This window comes from Phasianus colchicus, chromosome 10 (assembly GCF_987193195.1).
Source record: "Phasianus colchicus chromosome 10, bPhaCol1.hap1.1, whole genome shotgun sequence".
NCBI classification, from domain to species: Eukaryota; Metazoa; Chordata; class Aves; order Galliformes; family Phasianidae; genus Phasianus; species Phasianus colchicus.
Window position 1 is genome coordinate 22,343,676 of NC_143445.1, and position 16,082 is coordinate 22,359,757.

The window sequence follows — 16,082 nt, forward strand, 5'->3', positions numbered from 1 at the left end:
TCTGCACCATATTTCATGTCAGCAGTCATGCTAATTGAAAACCTGAAGTTATTATTAATGATTATAACAATATACTGCAGTGTAAATACAATTCTTGAACAGTGACATTGAGCCTAGGAAAGTTAGTAACTAGCTTGGATGTGGCATGAAATTGCAAAGGAGGGTGATTTACTGAGTAAGATCTGCAAGAAAGAGGGAAAAAGACAAGTTTTTGGTTGTAAACCTGAGTACCCGTGACATTTAAAAAGTTTTTAGAAGTTTGTCTGCTCTCAGAACACTATATCATACTGTTCTTTATTTCACTTCTCCTTTTCACCCTCTGCCTATATACCTTTTCAGCTCTTGAAAAATGCCAATATAAATGTGCTATGAATTACTTGTGCCACATAAATGTTCCTTTTCTTTTTATCCTTTATTAAGACATTGTGATTTGTGATGTCCAGCTATTCAGTATTGTGTCAGTTATACCAGAATGGTAGCATTACTCTTTGGGTTGAAGCAATAGACCAGACACTGGCAATACAAAGTACATCGTGCCTGGCAAATACTGCTGACGAATAGCTATGTCCTTCTTTGGGAAGTATCAGAAATACCAAAGCAAGAATTAGGAAGCTCTCAGCTTGTTGGGGTTTTGTGATAAAAATCAAGCCATTAACAGGGAAAGTTTAGAAGAGACAAAAAAAAAAAAAAAAAAAAAAAAAAAAAAAGTATTTTGGCATCTTTTATGGAGACATCCCATGCAAGGTGCTGAAGCACATCAGGAAAAGCATACCTGGTCTTTGTGCTCTGGAGGTGACAAGTAGAGAGCTTCTCTTGGTCCCTCCATTTCCTTCCTGAGAAGGCCTCTGTTACCAGCAGTGCAAGCCATTTGCACTTCTCCAAAGCGAAGCAGTGAGGGAGGAGTTTGTGCATGGGAGTGTATCAAAATGAAGTTTTCTTGCATTTTGGATTAAAAGGGAAAGATTTATGCGAGCCATTTACGGGGTGGAATTTCAGAAAAGGACTTCTGTAGTCTGCAAGCAAAATTGTAAAGGTCCCTGCTGAAACCAAAGACAAACTACAGAACTCTGCTTTGGGGAACCTGCACTTACTTTTTGATAGCTAACACCGTAGCTGTCATGTTTTGATGATAGTGAATTTAGATAGCAATCGGTACCTTGCTCAAAAAAGGGACAAAATAAGAGCAGCTCTGATGAATGCTGCATGAAAGATGAGAAAGGTCTTAGGCCATTAGTGATGACTGATGCCATTGTAGAAGCATAGAAATGATGTACTGAAGAAATACATTAGGGCACAATATGAAGCCCTGCTAAACCTGAGGAATATATCACCAATCAAATTTGTTTCTGAAGGTCTTCTCTTTACCTATCAAGGAGGACTTGACAGGAATCCCTATCAACAATTTTATGTTGCTGGATGTTTTAATCTGCAGACTAAGAGTGGTAATGTTTTGACTGTTAGTGGAAAGGAAGGCTTGTTATTCATATTAGGCTTTTAGTTGGGCACATAGATTGTTTTGACTTGCTTTAAATGAGAAGAATAGTTCTCGGAGAACCACACACAGGCAGAAGTTTCTGATGGCTGTTGTAAATCCTCTCAGCTGTCAATGGCACATGGCAGCTTTCAAAAGAGAGCATCAGTCTTCTTTTTTGGTTAACTACTAAAATAAAGTCCTGCGGGTGCTGAATAGAACTTCTCTTGGAACATTTATATGCCCTAATATGGCTATCCTATCAGCCATGCTGAATTGTTTTGAGGATGAAGGGGAATGTTATTCCATCTCAATGTTACTGCTTAGTTTGTTGGGAACAGGTGGATTTCTTTTGCCCAGCCAACATATTTGACTCAGCCCGTGGGACATCTTCAGTCACCAGATGCATGTGACTGACCTCTATGCTTTGGAAATGTGGAAAGGTAACTACCAGACTCAATATTGAATGCAAATATTGTCCAGTATGTTTCAGATTTCTGCTGTAAGGTGTAACAGGTAGTTTGTGTCTTTCCTCTTGTTTGTATCAACAGTACTCCCCTTTCCAACCCATTCGTATTTTCAGTTAGCTTAGAAACAGTTCAATTCTACCATCAAAATGCCAGGAACAGGCACTCGCTGCCCTTCTTTACTGACTTGCATTTTTCTGTTGTGGGCCAGTGTGCTCTGTTCAATGCTTTGAAGTATGCATCTGCCTGTATGTTAAAATATAGAGTCCCAAGATTATAAACGCTTAGCTTTGTTTGGCGTGTTTGAACTAAATGTATTATTTAGCTGAAAGGTTGCATTTTATCTGCATGTTTCAACCTGTACTAGATTTTATCTTGTTGAGGCCATAGACTTGCATGATATCAAATGAAGCTAGTGCCTTCTTTTCAGTGTGTTTCAGTCTGAGGAATTTTATCTATTTAAGAACGATACAGCATATGAAATTGTATCTTGTGCTCATAACATACAATAGGAAATGAGGCTCAGCTTTGGTATACAAGCTCTAAAATATTTTTACTTCCCATAAGAACTGAGTCAGTAAAAACACCAGGATGTCATCCAAGCAAAAGTGTATTTTCTGTCCGGCCATTCCATCACTACAGAGCTGAAAGAGAGATTTGGGCTATGAATCAATGAAAAAATTGTCTGGATGTTTAAAAGGCAAAACAAAATACAAACCAACAGAAGATGATCTTGTGTCAGTAGACAGTTTTATTTCAGTAGGAACCATAAGCCGCCAGCTGTCCTCTGACCTCCATTTTGTTTAAGTCAAAAATAGTTGGAGAAACATATGCTGATTGAAATAATGACTAATCTGAATGCCTTTAATTCGGATTTTAATTCTGATTCTATATGAAGCCTTATTCCCTCAAAAAATTTATTACCACTACAGCAATATCTGTGTACATCTACTCATGGTATAGGAGTGCCTTGCTGATATAAAGGAGCATGTTGCAACCTTTCTGTGCTGCTAGTAGAGCGATGCATATTCAAAAATCTCCAGTGCATACTATGTTTGAATCCTCATTGAGTAACAAGGAAGGACATGTGCTTCATGAACCTTCCATTCACTGCAGATGGCCCACAGTTTCCTAAAGAGCTACTAATGAGCTGATGGGTTTTGAGGAAATGAGTTGTATTTAAAAGGCTTTGTCTGAAGAAATCTTGTTCTGGCCAGGTCAAATCAAACCTGTTGTGAATAGTAAGGAGTTTGATCTAAGAGTTGGTTTGCTCTTTTATTTATCAAGTGTTTACTTCAGGGATGTTTCAAAACAAATAATAGGTACATGTTAGTTGACGTTTGTTTGAAGATCTCTCTTGATTGCGTAGAATACACGACTGGTTTTTCCTTTCGTTAGCAATTGTCAGTTTTTTTCTTTCATATATACTCTGAGTAATATTACATCTGTATAAATCAATATAATAATGGCATCATATATGTATATTGTTATTTAACCATTGGTCTTTAGGGCATATTTATGTCAGTCGTATTTTACAGAAAATTTTCGTAGACCGTTATAGTCATTACAATCTGTTCTGTAGTAAAACCCTGCAAATCAGCATTTTCGTGGCATTTCAAGGGTACTAATGGTGTTGTATAAGTAAATAAGTAGCAGAATCTCTGACTAACATGAATCTGTAAGCGCTGTAGGAAATAATGCATGCAGAGTATGCAACTAAAACACTGAACAAATGAATAAATTTTTGTAGAAGATATTAGAAAGACTTTTTCGTGTCATCTGGCATGAGAGCTACCCCTGAATTTATGCCTATAAATGTCAAAATATCAGTATGCACCGGTGTCATTTGGAAACCTGTCAAATGTGCATTTTGTGCTGTCTTGAATTATTTTGTATGCATGTTAAAAAGACATCAAATTATGTTTAAAGCAAAGATAAATGATTGCTGTTTTCAGTGTCTTTTTCGGAGAACTGCCTAAAAATGAGGATGACATTGGAAATTGTGTGCAGTCACGTTTCTCCAGTACGCAATGATCTAAACCTTAAAATGTATAAATCTTTTTTTGCATGATATCTAGCCAGAATGAACTCTCTAAATATTCCTTCTAGCAAAATTCTTTTATAAATCAGTTGCAATTTATGAAACATTGATGTGATGAACAGCAGCTTGTAGATCTCTTCCCAAATAATTTTCAATTTTTTCAGAGGTTCCAAACACACACAGGACATAAGACAAATAATCTTAGCAATGTTTATTGCATTTCACATCCTTATCTTAATCCATCAAGGAATTGCATGCTGAAACCAGGTCCAAGTAGTTTAATTGCAACCATAACTTGTGCTGACCAGTACTGGATAAAACTCTTCATTTCATGATATCAACTGTTAAGGCAAGTAATACAACCTAGAATACAACATTTTTTTTTTCCCCTGGTAACTTTGTGTCCAGTATTCTACCTAATAACTTTGACTTTATTAATAATTTTATAGATATTTTCCAAATCATATTGGTACTATTTCTACAGTGTGAGAACTTCTAGCCACAGTCATGTTTAAGCACTAGTTACCACAAGCTATCTCATTCTCTAGCCTCTTTAAGCATGGCCAAACCGTAAGTAAGAAAAAGGTAACCACCAACTTTTGCTTCAGCTTGCAATAGCGTGCAACTTTATCATGAACATCAAAAAAAATTGATTATGACTTTTTGATTAGACAGTCTACTGGCAGAGCAGTTCTAGAATTTCTGAGTGTTGGAATTTCTCCTTGCATATATATTTGTTTAGTGGATTGACCACTCTATATCAAATGAATGTTTTGTTTTCAAAAAGTTCTGGCAGCAGACCTGAGAATTTGTCCCTCCTGAGTGTTCAGAATTAAGGATTTCTTTCCCTAGGGTTCTCTAACAGTAGCTGCAGAAGGACCGTTGCTAAAAAGCAAATCCATATTAATGTGAATTTGAGGGTTTGTTGTTGTTGCTTTTAAGTAAAAGTGTGATGTACCAGATGCAGAAAACGTAATATGGACATTAAGTTCTGAATCGTAACTTTATAAACCACTGTGTTTTGAGTAGATCCCATGAAGAAAATATTCATGTCAAATTTGAACCAGTTTTATGACAGTAAGAATAGCAATTGATAAAGTGTCAGAAATGTCCACTATGCAAGTCTTTAGATGCTTCTTGTACAGCATCCAGAAGTTGTAAAATGCAAAACGTAGAATAGGTTTTGCCTGCAACTTTTGGCCACCTAAGTAGTGTGGATATCAAGTAGCCAAGATGTGCTGGGGCATCAGCAGGAGAAAGAAAGTCTACGGAGATGGAAGGGAGAAGGGTTTGCATCTAGAAGTGAATGTGCTTTCCTAAGAAATGGTGATTATCAAGTTATATTAAGGAATTGTCTCTCTAACTTGGAAGACAATTTGTCTTGACAAGCCCTTTTAAAGAGAGCGTGCTAAAAGCGCAGGGGAACTGAACTATTAAGACATGATATTGTATGTGAGCGAATGTATGTATTGCTTAATATGGCACCAGTGTGTTCAGCCTTTATTATCATTATCACAAAACCTTTTTTTTTTTTTTTTTTCCCCTCTGTCTCTCTATACCATAAGAATTAGCCTCAGAATCCTAAGAGCGCGAGACTCCTACCTTAGATGTTTGGCTATGAAAACAATAAGCTATTTAGTTTTGCATTCTGCCACTGCAGCTATGTTTTCTATTTCAGTGGCATATCACTGCCTATCAATTATATATTTATTTCTTATTCTTATCATAAAATGAAAGGTTGAAAAGCAATGGTTGTCAGCAACGAACTATGGTTACTTCCCTTAGGATAATTCCACACATCACTCTGACAAGACACTTCTGCTGATGCTTAGACTGAATATTGACGTGCTTCCCTCACTTGTCATACTTCCCTGTGATACTCTACATAGCTTCTGGTTATGTGTACCTTCTGAATCTCTGCACTCCTGTTTTCCATTCTCATGACTTTATGCCTTTGTTGACTGAAATATTTGGCCTTTTCTTCCAGGGGGAATGTCCAAAAGATCAAATATTTTAAAACAAAAAAAGTTTTCAAAGCCAGTTCTAGAACTCTTGCCTGAAGCAAACATACACACCCAGAGCTCCTAAGTCTCCCATTCTCCAAAGAATTAATGGGATATATCATATTAAAGAAACTGGATAGAGGCTATAAAAACATGTAGAAAGCAACCTCACCTTTTTACCTTAATTATTGAATAAAATACAACAGTGTACACTATTTTGGCTTAGCTCAATTATTTCCCTGTTCAAATATAAAAATGAGAATAATCGTGGCAAGTGTGAATCCTCAGAAACACTTTTTTTTTCATTATCAGACTTTGTGTTTGCATGCTCGTCTATGTTCTGGATTTGTAACAGCTCATGTCTGTAGTTGCGTGAGTCAGTAAATTGTTTGTTTTCTCAGTGGAAGTTTGCTCAGGACATTGAGGAGCTATTTCCTCCTAATTAGTTCCCCAGATTCCTCTTATAAGAAAAAAAAACTTAGGCTTCAAGGAGTCTGTTTGGGGTCATTATTTTCTTGATAAATATACTCTCTGCCACTCCACATTTCCCAGAAGGGAAACTGCAGGGTAGAGCACCGTTGTGTTGCATGCTATATTCCGTGATTGGTTCAAATTACTCAATTTACCCAGTATTTTCAAAAAACAATCCTAAATCATCCATCAGTCACATCCTACTTCCAGTGCTGATGCCAGACAGTCATTTTCCCTTAGAGCGTCGTTGAACTTGAGCTCTCCTCTGTTTGTTTCATACTTTGATGAACCAGATGGCTGCAGGGATGGGTACTGAGATTTGAGACATTTCATTTAAGACGTGGATCGTTCTTTTCTATGTGGGAAAGGAGTGGGCAACACTAATTTTACTTCTGGTATGTAGAGATTATTGACTTTTAATATTTACCATCATATTTTACCAAACCACTCTGCAAAGTTGTCTTGTCAGGTATGCTAAGACAAGCTGCTTTATCTTGTCTAGTCTTTGAATGGGAGGTCACAACCAAACCTGAGATGATGTGGAAAGATGATGACATTTATATAGCATGTGCTAATGACACGAGCACCATTATTTTGGCCTTTAGACCAACAAATACATAGGTCACTTCAAAAGTAATGCCTCCTCTTTATTTCATGGAAACTACAATGGATACAAAGAGCACAATAGCACTGTTTGATAGAGGAAATTCTCAGCTGCTGAGCACTACTTTTCAACACAGCCACCACCATTAGCTGTGCATTCTCACCAGCAGTGAACAAGAGCCTGCATGCTGCACTCATAATCACCTGTACCAGCAGAGGAGACCACTGCTGCCACTGCTGAAATTCACCACCCACTGCCTCGTTGTGCTCACATCCACTGTTTGGTCTCCATCGATATTCAGCAAGCATCAATGAATGTTACTAGGTGCCATTTTTTCTGCACTGAGTAATTCAGTTCCACACCTTCGTACGCTTCCATATCACACACCGTTTTGTCAGACTGTGGCCCTCCACTGCCCTCTGTCACACAGCAACAACACATAATGGGATACTGTTGGGAAGGTTTAGCTTCTACTGCCATACCACCACCATCTGCCTTTGACATTGTATAACAGCGTCATAACATGGGAGGCATTACTTTTGGAGCAGCCCTTATATTTTTTGTTCATTCTTTGATAACTGCTCACCTTTATGATTCAGTTGTCAAGCACAGCTTCATGTTTTCATTTATTCTCTTGGTGCTGAACTCAATCTAACAGAGTTTTAGGCAGCTTGAAACACTGACACACTAAATCCCACCAAATCCCAGGGTTTCCTTTTGGCCTTCAAAGATGCTAGAACAGCTGGGCGGAGTGGACACTGCAAGCTAATTAGAATTGCAGGTGTGCAGCACTGGACTACAGCAGGTATGTGCAGATGCTCATACAGATACAGTGTTATTCAATCCGTGCTGGCCTTACAGCCAAATATTTACAAAACAACAGCTGTCAAGTGCTGTGGAGCTGACTGTGCAGCAGTAGTGCCCATCACACCGTCCCACCAGCCAGGACTGTTTAACCCACAGATGGTTGTTGAATGAGGAAAACACTGCCTTCAGATAATTCCCCCTTTTCTAAGGGCCACTGCCAAGTTTGATTTGCAAGCAAATGCCTCTTTACCTCTCTTTAATTTATGTCATCTTGAAAAGCCAGTATTCCCAGTGCTGGGGAAATATTTCTGGATTATTTCAGAGGAAATTTGTTTGGCTTCAGCCTAATTAAAACTTGAAAATACGGTAGGCATAACATTTTCTTCTGATAGAAAATGCACCTTTTTTTTGCTCTGTGTTTATGGGAATATCTTGTAGGCATATCTTACATTTGCCTTTGTGCAATGTGAGCATGCAAGCTTTTCTTTTTTCTCTGAGCTGCATGCGTGCACCACCATCCCTGCAGCACTATGACCTCTGAGAACAGTTGTGAGTAAAGAAAAGGAGAAGCTGAGATGCACACAATTTATGCTTATTACTTAGCATTGAGTTGCGCCCATCATACAACACTAGGAGCAGCAGCAGTGTGCAGGAAATGCAGCCACGCCGCCTGCACCCTCTACTGGCTGATGCCCAGACCACACAGAGCTTTGGCTGTTTTTTTTTTTTTTTCTCTGCAGGAGAAAGCCTGGAATAATAACGCTTGCCCAGGAAAAAATAAATAAATAAATAAATAGCATCGTTATTAAAAGTAATAGAAAATTTGGGTCTGCTATTTATCTGGAATAAGAAAGTAAGTGAAAGGTCTGAGAAACAAAAAGCAAATGAATTTCTTAGTCTTGCCTGAAAACCCATTTGCAGAGAACCACTCTGCTCACATTCTCAGCAAGGGAATGCCCAAGTTTGCCACAAAGAGATTAAGCTGTATTGTGCTTATCCTAGATGCCAGAGGCACTGTTCATTAAGTTCTGCAAATGCCAGATGTGGAATAAAAAACCATATTCTGCAACCAAGACCTTTAGAAATTTCAAGATTAAAATTCAAAATCATGTCTTTCTGAGTGTGGGATTCGGTTTAGCAGCAGAAGGGTATTAGAGAGCATTTGTATGGATTTCACTTTTCAGATGTTTCTGGCAGATCTTGTATAAAGAGCAGCTGAGATTTCCAACTCTGTGTAGAGTGCATATTGTAATATGACCGTAGTGTGCAGGGGATAATATGTTCTCCTGGGTTATGACATCAATTAAATAATAAGTTTGCTGCCACTTTTCTATTGCCTTTTCTTTCTTTTCTCTTCTTCCTTTTCTGTCTGACTTTCTCTTGTCTCAAATACGGTGCACAGTGCAGCAGTACTGCTTGCAGTTCTCCAGTTGGACTTGGCAGCCACATCCTGCAGAGGTGGTACTGCTGTGTGTACGTGCAGCCAGAGACACAACTGCATTGTCCAGCATGCGCACGTGATGCAGCTGGAAGGAAGACTTCTGCTGTTGTTGGGCCACTATTAAATCTTGAGAATGAGTAGATGTTGCAGGAATAATATTAATGGGCTGTAAATAATGGCTTGCTTATGCTACGCTGAGATCAACCAACATCTCAAGTGATTTGATCTGCCTTGCATTTACTTTCTTAGTAGTAACTCTGTTTTCATGGGATTAATGTTCTCTCCCTTCCATCACCTGTTAAAAATAACATTTCTTCAGTTCGTTTAGATTAAGACTTCTTTAGGCCTCTCTGCTTGGGAAATCCTTGGCAATTTTTTTTTCTCTCTGCTTTATCTCTACGTTCTTGCCCGTACATGTCTGTTGAAGACAGTGTGGTTTGTCATTGCACTGTGAATCAGATTTCCTCACATCGCGAGCTTTGAAACACGCTAAGATAAGCAGGTGAATGTATTACTGTTTGTACCATGGTATTTTTATAATGATACTATCTCCTATTTCTCACCGCTATTGAGGCTGATTAATGCCTGCAGAATACAGGGAGATGTCTCTTTCAGAATTTCATCAACCCGTTATATCGACTCCCCCACAAAAACAGCGCATCCCACGCGATCCCCCGGGGGCTCGGACTCTTTCAGAGGTCTGTCAATGCCCTCTGCAGCACGGAGCAGCTGCACCTGCAGGCGGCTGTGCCGGCCGTGCCAAGCAGCTGGGGCTGGCAGCAGTGAGCGGCTGCTGCGCACAGCCTCCCTTCCTCCTCCTCCTCAGTGCAGGGCAATGCCCTGGTGCTGCTAAAATCACACCAGGTTAAGTAAAGATGAGGTAGGAAACCTCAAGTATTGCTGCTGTGGGTCTGCACGTACCTCGGTGCCCAAACCAAGAGGGCACCAACCTCTTTCGAAGGCAGCTATCGTAGAATGGTTTGACAGTGGTTTACAGCCTTTTAAGAGTGCTTTTCAATTGCATCTCTTTTCCAGTTGTCAGAAATCAACTGGGACCACATGGGTTTTAATTAATGGATTGTGTTATCTGGTGTATCTGAAAAGAAATTTTAAGAAACATCTTTGTAATCTTGGGCTCTCTTGGCTGGGAGCCGTAATGAGAGCCAGGCTCAATTATATTGGTCACTGAGTTATCAGTGCAATCGTAACTGGAGGCAAACAGACTCCAATCAAGGCAAGAGGAACTGGAAGCAAAATAATGATATATTTCACAATCATCTTATTACCGACTGGTTTAAATGAGGGCCTCAGATGGTTTATCAGTGCTGAGCGTGTGTCAAGGTTTCAGCAAGTCTTAATTCACAAGGGTTGAAGGTTTATGGAAACTGGCTGCTGAGAAGGGAAAAGATGTTCTTCCTTAAATGCATGCAGAAAACAATTTACTATTTTTACTTGCAAATGCTAACAATCCAGCCTACATTTTTATTTTTCTGCTGAGATCAGGTAGCAGGAAGCCACCGGAGTTCTCTGACGAGGTTCCTCTAACATCCACTTCATTACACCAGTGATGAAGCTGGCTGTGCCATTTCCTCACTGGGTTAAAAAGAACACAAATTGTATGTGATACCGACTTCCTTCTTTGGAGAATGTCCACATATGCTTTAAAATTCATTGTGTCAGAAGCAGCATACAGCATATACCCTTTTCAACTATCGGCTTAAGCTAATTTAATTGGAAAGCAATAGATTGGCTTTCATACAGCATAATCAGAAAACTCTTTTCATAAACACTTTCTGTAATTACTAATATAGTCTAGCCCTGTGTTTTTCTGTATTTGGTCACTGGAAACCAAAGTCATGGTGGATTTTGTCTTCAAAGAATAACGGAATTTTTGGAAATCATAAAACTCTCCTGGTCTAAGAGTATTCACAGCCATATAAACAAGGAAATGGATTTTATAATTAATTCAGATTTCCCTGGCAAGTGCAGTGTGTAACGTGTTGTAATCTACTGATTAAGTTCCAGTAAGAGCACTGGCAGTGGCTTTCCTTGTCAATATCTGTCTTTCAATAGCACCTGAAAGAACCTCAAATTCTGAGTCTCAGAGCATCTATGGGAGGACTGTGCTGGACTGAGCATTTGGTCCAGGTGGTGCAGCATTAAGGGGTCGCTCTGTAGGAAGAGATTTTGTGTCACCTTTGTGTCCTCTGTGCTTCTCCCTGTGTCCTCATGAGCTGTGCTGTAGAAGCCCCAGTGAAATTGGCCAGTGAGAAGTTAGGGCTGAGTGGGCATCTGATGCCTTCCAGTAAAGCTTTTAATCCAGTAGGGTCCGACTTCACAGAGGACTTTGCTATCTATCAGACTATTGGTCATGACTGTTAATTAAATGAAAATGTGAAATAAATCTACAGTGCAGAGATGCAACGTAACCAATTAAATATTCCAGTACGAGGTGCTAATGATAAAATGTGAATGTCACCGAGGACGATCCATATGATGTCAGAATACAAATCCTGCCCGATGACACGATGTGCCATTCCCATCACGGGCAGGGAGGAAGAGAACCGCTGACCCTGAGTGCTTCGTGAAGTCAGGCGCTGCGGTAAGGACAGATGGGCACACGCTTGGGGACTTTTTGAAGGCAAAGGAATGGATTTAGAGTTGAAACACTTAAACCATGTACTTCTTACTGTCTTAACTCTTGTTGTGTGAACATCCGGCCCTTCCTGAGTGATGGAGCTCTTTGCGTGCAAGCAAAGCATCGTAATTTTAAAATGTGGCTGTTTTAGTATAAAAGAACAATATTAAGTAAAGCAAGTCATAAGCAACTAATGACAAATGCTTGAAGCGACTGAGAGATTGCCTTAATCCTTCTGGAGAGTCTGTGCAGTGGGAGGAGGGACTGAGTCTTTAAGTTACTCTTCTCTTGACAAGGTTAAACCAAAGGGACAGCAATAACAAAGCACTCGTGGCCAACTAAAGCAGACTGTAGACAGGTAGTATAGTTTTATTAAAGATTTGACAGTTGGGGGCAGTCCAGAGAATATAAATGGGCAACATAAATAAACTTATTTAAGTTTCAGGAAATCAAAGAAAATATTTAATGATGTTACTTGCAAGAAACAATTTAATGAGCTGTCTTGAGACAAGCAAATTAGTGAATAATTAGGATCTTATATATGCAAACAATCCCACCTTTTCTACCTATTAAAAAGGTTAATATTCTTTTCTATAGTCTGAACAAATCTATATTTTAAAAAGTAATACTATTCAAAGTTATACATTTCATTAGCTTGTGAAACGTGTCACAGAGAAAAATTCAGAGCAGTAGTAGTTCAGATGTGTACTTTATATACCTCAGATATGCACTTCAGCTTAGTTTGCATGTTGGTGTCTTCTTTCTTCTCTTTAGCTTTTCATTGTATGTTTTGTTCTTTTTTTTAAACTTGGGTATTGAGACGTGGATTGCATGGAGGGCTTCATGTTCTTAAACACAGGGAAAGAGCAAAAAATGGAGCACAGAATTAAATGTCAGGGTATTGCAGGACACTGGTCTTCGACATTGTCATGGATACTCAGTCCATGCTAATTTATCTCTTTCCCTTCCCATTATTTTAATATGCACAGATAACACATCCGCTGAGCTATACATTAGCTAATGTCATTCTTGAAACCAGTTTTGCATTCCTTAGATTTTAATAAAATTATACTTTCTCAGCATGCAGCACATCAAATTATATTTAGCCATGTTCTAATTGACTACAAACTCTTCTCCCCCTTCTTTCCAATGAGTCCAAACACTGTATGTGTTTATATACATATGTATGTGCACGTATGTGCAAATAAATCCCAGCACTGGGGATGGGGCAGAACAAAAGCAATGCTGTGTGTGAGCTGGTACCGTGCAGCAGCTGCTGTGAGAGGGAAGTAAAGAAAATCTCAGTGCTCAACAGCAACTTGGTGTCGTTTCTGCACAAGCCAAGATGGGTTTGGGTCAGGTGAATGACATACTGCTAAAGGTGGGATTGTAGCAAGTGGGACAGAAATCAACTTCCTCCAAAAAAGTTGTGCTAGGGGGATTAGTGGTTGGAGTTTTCCATGTAGGTGACAGTGGACCATTAATTTATGGATTCTTGAGGCACTCCAATGGGTGCTCCAATGATGGCCTATGGGGAAGATGCATGTATCCTCCTTGAAGGAGCAGGAGGCAAAATGCACACAGCTGGATTCCACCAGCTCATCAGGTGGAAATAAGGGTGTGCTTGCTTTTTGTCAACATTTCAGTGCAAAAAAATAACTAAGCCAAAGATAAAATTTCTCCAGGCTGTGTTACAGATAGAGAATGGCAGAATAGCTCACCTCATATTGCACTGGTTGTTGAGAGTTTGTAGACTGTAGGTTGTCTGTGGCTGGTGGCAAGTGATTGATATTCATATGCACATTTTCTATCTGGTTTTGAAATCTTTTTTTTCCTCTAGTGTTCCCTTGAGAATAGCATAACAATGTGCACAGGATTGCGCTATCAGCAAAGACTGTGCCTTTCCCCTCTGTGTGAGAGCCTTACAGCTTTCAGCTGCAGTGGAAGAGTTAAATTTCAGAGTGCTGAAGGATGCTGGACTTTGACAATTAATCATGAACTATTATAATTATTGATACTTACCAGGTGAAAAATGTGCCCAAGACAGAATGATTCCAGTACACAGAAATGTCAGAGGATGAGCTGCTGCTGCTGCTGTGTGCTGTCATCCCTGCCATGGACACTTAGATATAGATCCTCAGTGGGACCTGGAGACGTAAATAGCTGCGTGTGGCTGGGATTGGCCTTCGCTCCGCTGGGATGCGCTCACAGGTGAGGGCTGTGACACCAAACCCCACGGTGGGATCCCACCTGTGTGGGAGTGTGAGCGGGTGTGCTGTGCTGGGCTGGTGCCTGTTGTGAAACGAGGTGGCTGTCAACACAACAAAATAGGGGGTTTAACACAATGTGGAGGGGATTCTCTCCTAAAACAACGGGAGATGTTAATGAGCTCTCTCCAAGAGGCTTAACTCGGGATGCTTATAATCTTTTAGTGTGTGGTTGTGTCTGTTCTTGAACATGAAAAGACCTTTCAGCATTCAAATGACTATTTTCCTTCTGATCTGGCCTTCCTCTCTCCCATATACCAACTTTCAGTGTCTGCTGTGCTCCTAGAAAACACCAAGGACCGGAGACTGATTCTTCTCAATTAAAGATAAAAATTAAGCAATGAGAACCACATTATGAAAATAAAAGAAAATAGAAACAGCAGAAAGAAATCACATCAGTAGCCCCATATTTTGTGCGTGCTGACGGTCTGAGTAAGTAAGAGATGGTTGCTTACTCAGTGATGCCCGTGTGAAACATCAGAGCGTTGCACGCGGCTGTAACTTGCTATGCGCACGCACACACACACACAGGTGTGCACGGCAGCTCAGTTTCGCATCGAGGGGCTCCAACGGCCGTGCAGGTGCAGCCCGGGGGGGCTCGAGCCCCTCTCGTGCCGTGGGGGCCGGGGGTGCCCGGGGGGGGGGAGAGGGAGGGGGAGAGCGGGGCCGGGGCGGTGCGGAGGGGCCGGGGCTGTTCGCCGCGCTGCCGCTGGGGGTATCTTTGTACCATTTTTCATCCAGCAGCAATTTGGAGTGGAAACGTGTAATAGGGGGAAAAAAGCAGGGTTCTCGGCGGTATCGGCGAGCCGTGCAGCCAGGAGCCAAAAAAGATTAGCGGCCCCCCCGCAGCCACGCTCACCCCCACTTCCACACACAGCGCACACAGACACACACACCGCGCACACACATAGCGCACACACACACACAGCACACACGCGCACGTCCTCGCGGCACCGCGCGGCTCCGCGCTCACCCGCCGGACATCGAGCGAAAGGGATTCGTCTGGAGGGCAATTTCGGATCGGGGGAGATCTATTGGATTAGGAGGATTATCTGCCTGCAGACGGAGAGAAGTAGCGTTTGATCATTTCTATTGCTTGCCTGATGGTCGGATTTAAATGGAGGTGGCTCGGCGCGGATGAGGCTGAATTCCGGATGGGGATTTCCAGCCCCCCCTCCCCTCGCCCCGATCCGAGGAAAGGAGAGAAAAATATCTCAAAATCGATATAATTCGGAAGCGTCCGGGCCACGATTGGGAAACCTCCAGCTCCCGGCGGCTCGGAAAGAGCCGGAGGAGGCGAATCCGATGAATTACAGTTTCGGAGGGGATTGCAGAAAAGCGGCCGCGAACTGGTAAATACTTTGACGCCGTCGGCGTGAGGGGCGAGCCCGGGCCGGGCTGGGGATGGCTTGCGGGGTAGGGATGGGGATCGGGATGCGGGAGCCCGGTTGAGCCTGAGGGCGGTGCGGGGCTGAGCCCAGAGGTGCGCGTGCCGTGCCCGAGGAGCCGCGCGTTGCTGCAGCCGCCCGGGGAGCGGAGCCTCGGGGGAGGCTGCGGGGAGGGAGAGGAGGAGAGGGGGGGGGTGGGGGGGCTGCGGGGGGATTTGCACGCGCACATCTGCCCCACGCGGCCGCCCCGGCGAACTTTTCCTCCCCGTTGCCCCCAGGGCCGCGCTCCGCCGCTTCCTGCGGCCGCTCGGTGCCGGCCGGCTGCGGGCACTGCCTCCAACGGGCAGCGTCGTGCGGGGGCTGAGCGCTGCTCCCCCCACCCCCACAGCAACCCCCGCTTCTCTTCATCCCCCCCCCCCCTCCCCCCCCCTTCCTCTTTTCCTGACGGTTGCTCTCGTCTCATCTTGCTGAAGGAAAATCAATT

The 16,082-nt window shown here is 41.9% G+C and overlaps 1 long non-coding RNA gene across 2 annotated transcripts in view; it reads left to right on the top strand.

Annotated features, from left to right (window-relative positions):
• The window catches only part of LOC149916666 (uncharacterized), a 117,809-nt gene extending 103,247 nt beyond the window's left edge, over positions 1–14,562 (top strand). For both annotated transcript variants that reach the window (XR_016469782.1, XR_016469783.1), the window contains 2 exons: positions 13,969–14,154; positions 14,479–14,562. This is a non-coding gene — a long non-coding RNA (uncharacterized LOC149916666). The remainder of the gene's footprint in view (positions 1–13,968; positions 14,155–14,478) is intronic.
• Positions 14,563–16,082: the final 1,520 nt, after the last annotated feature.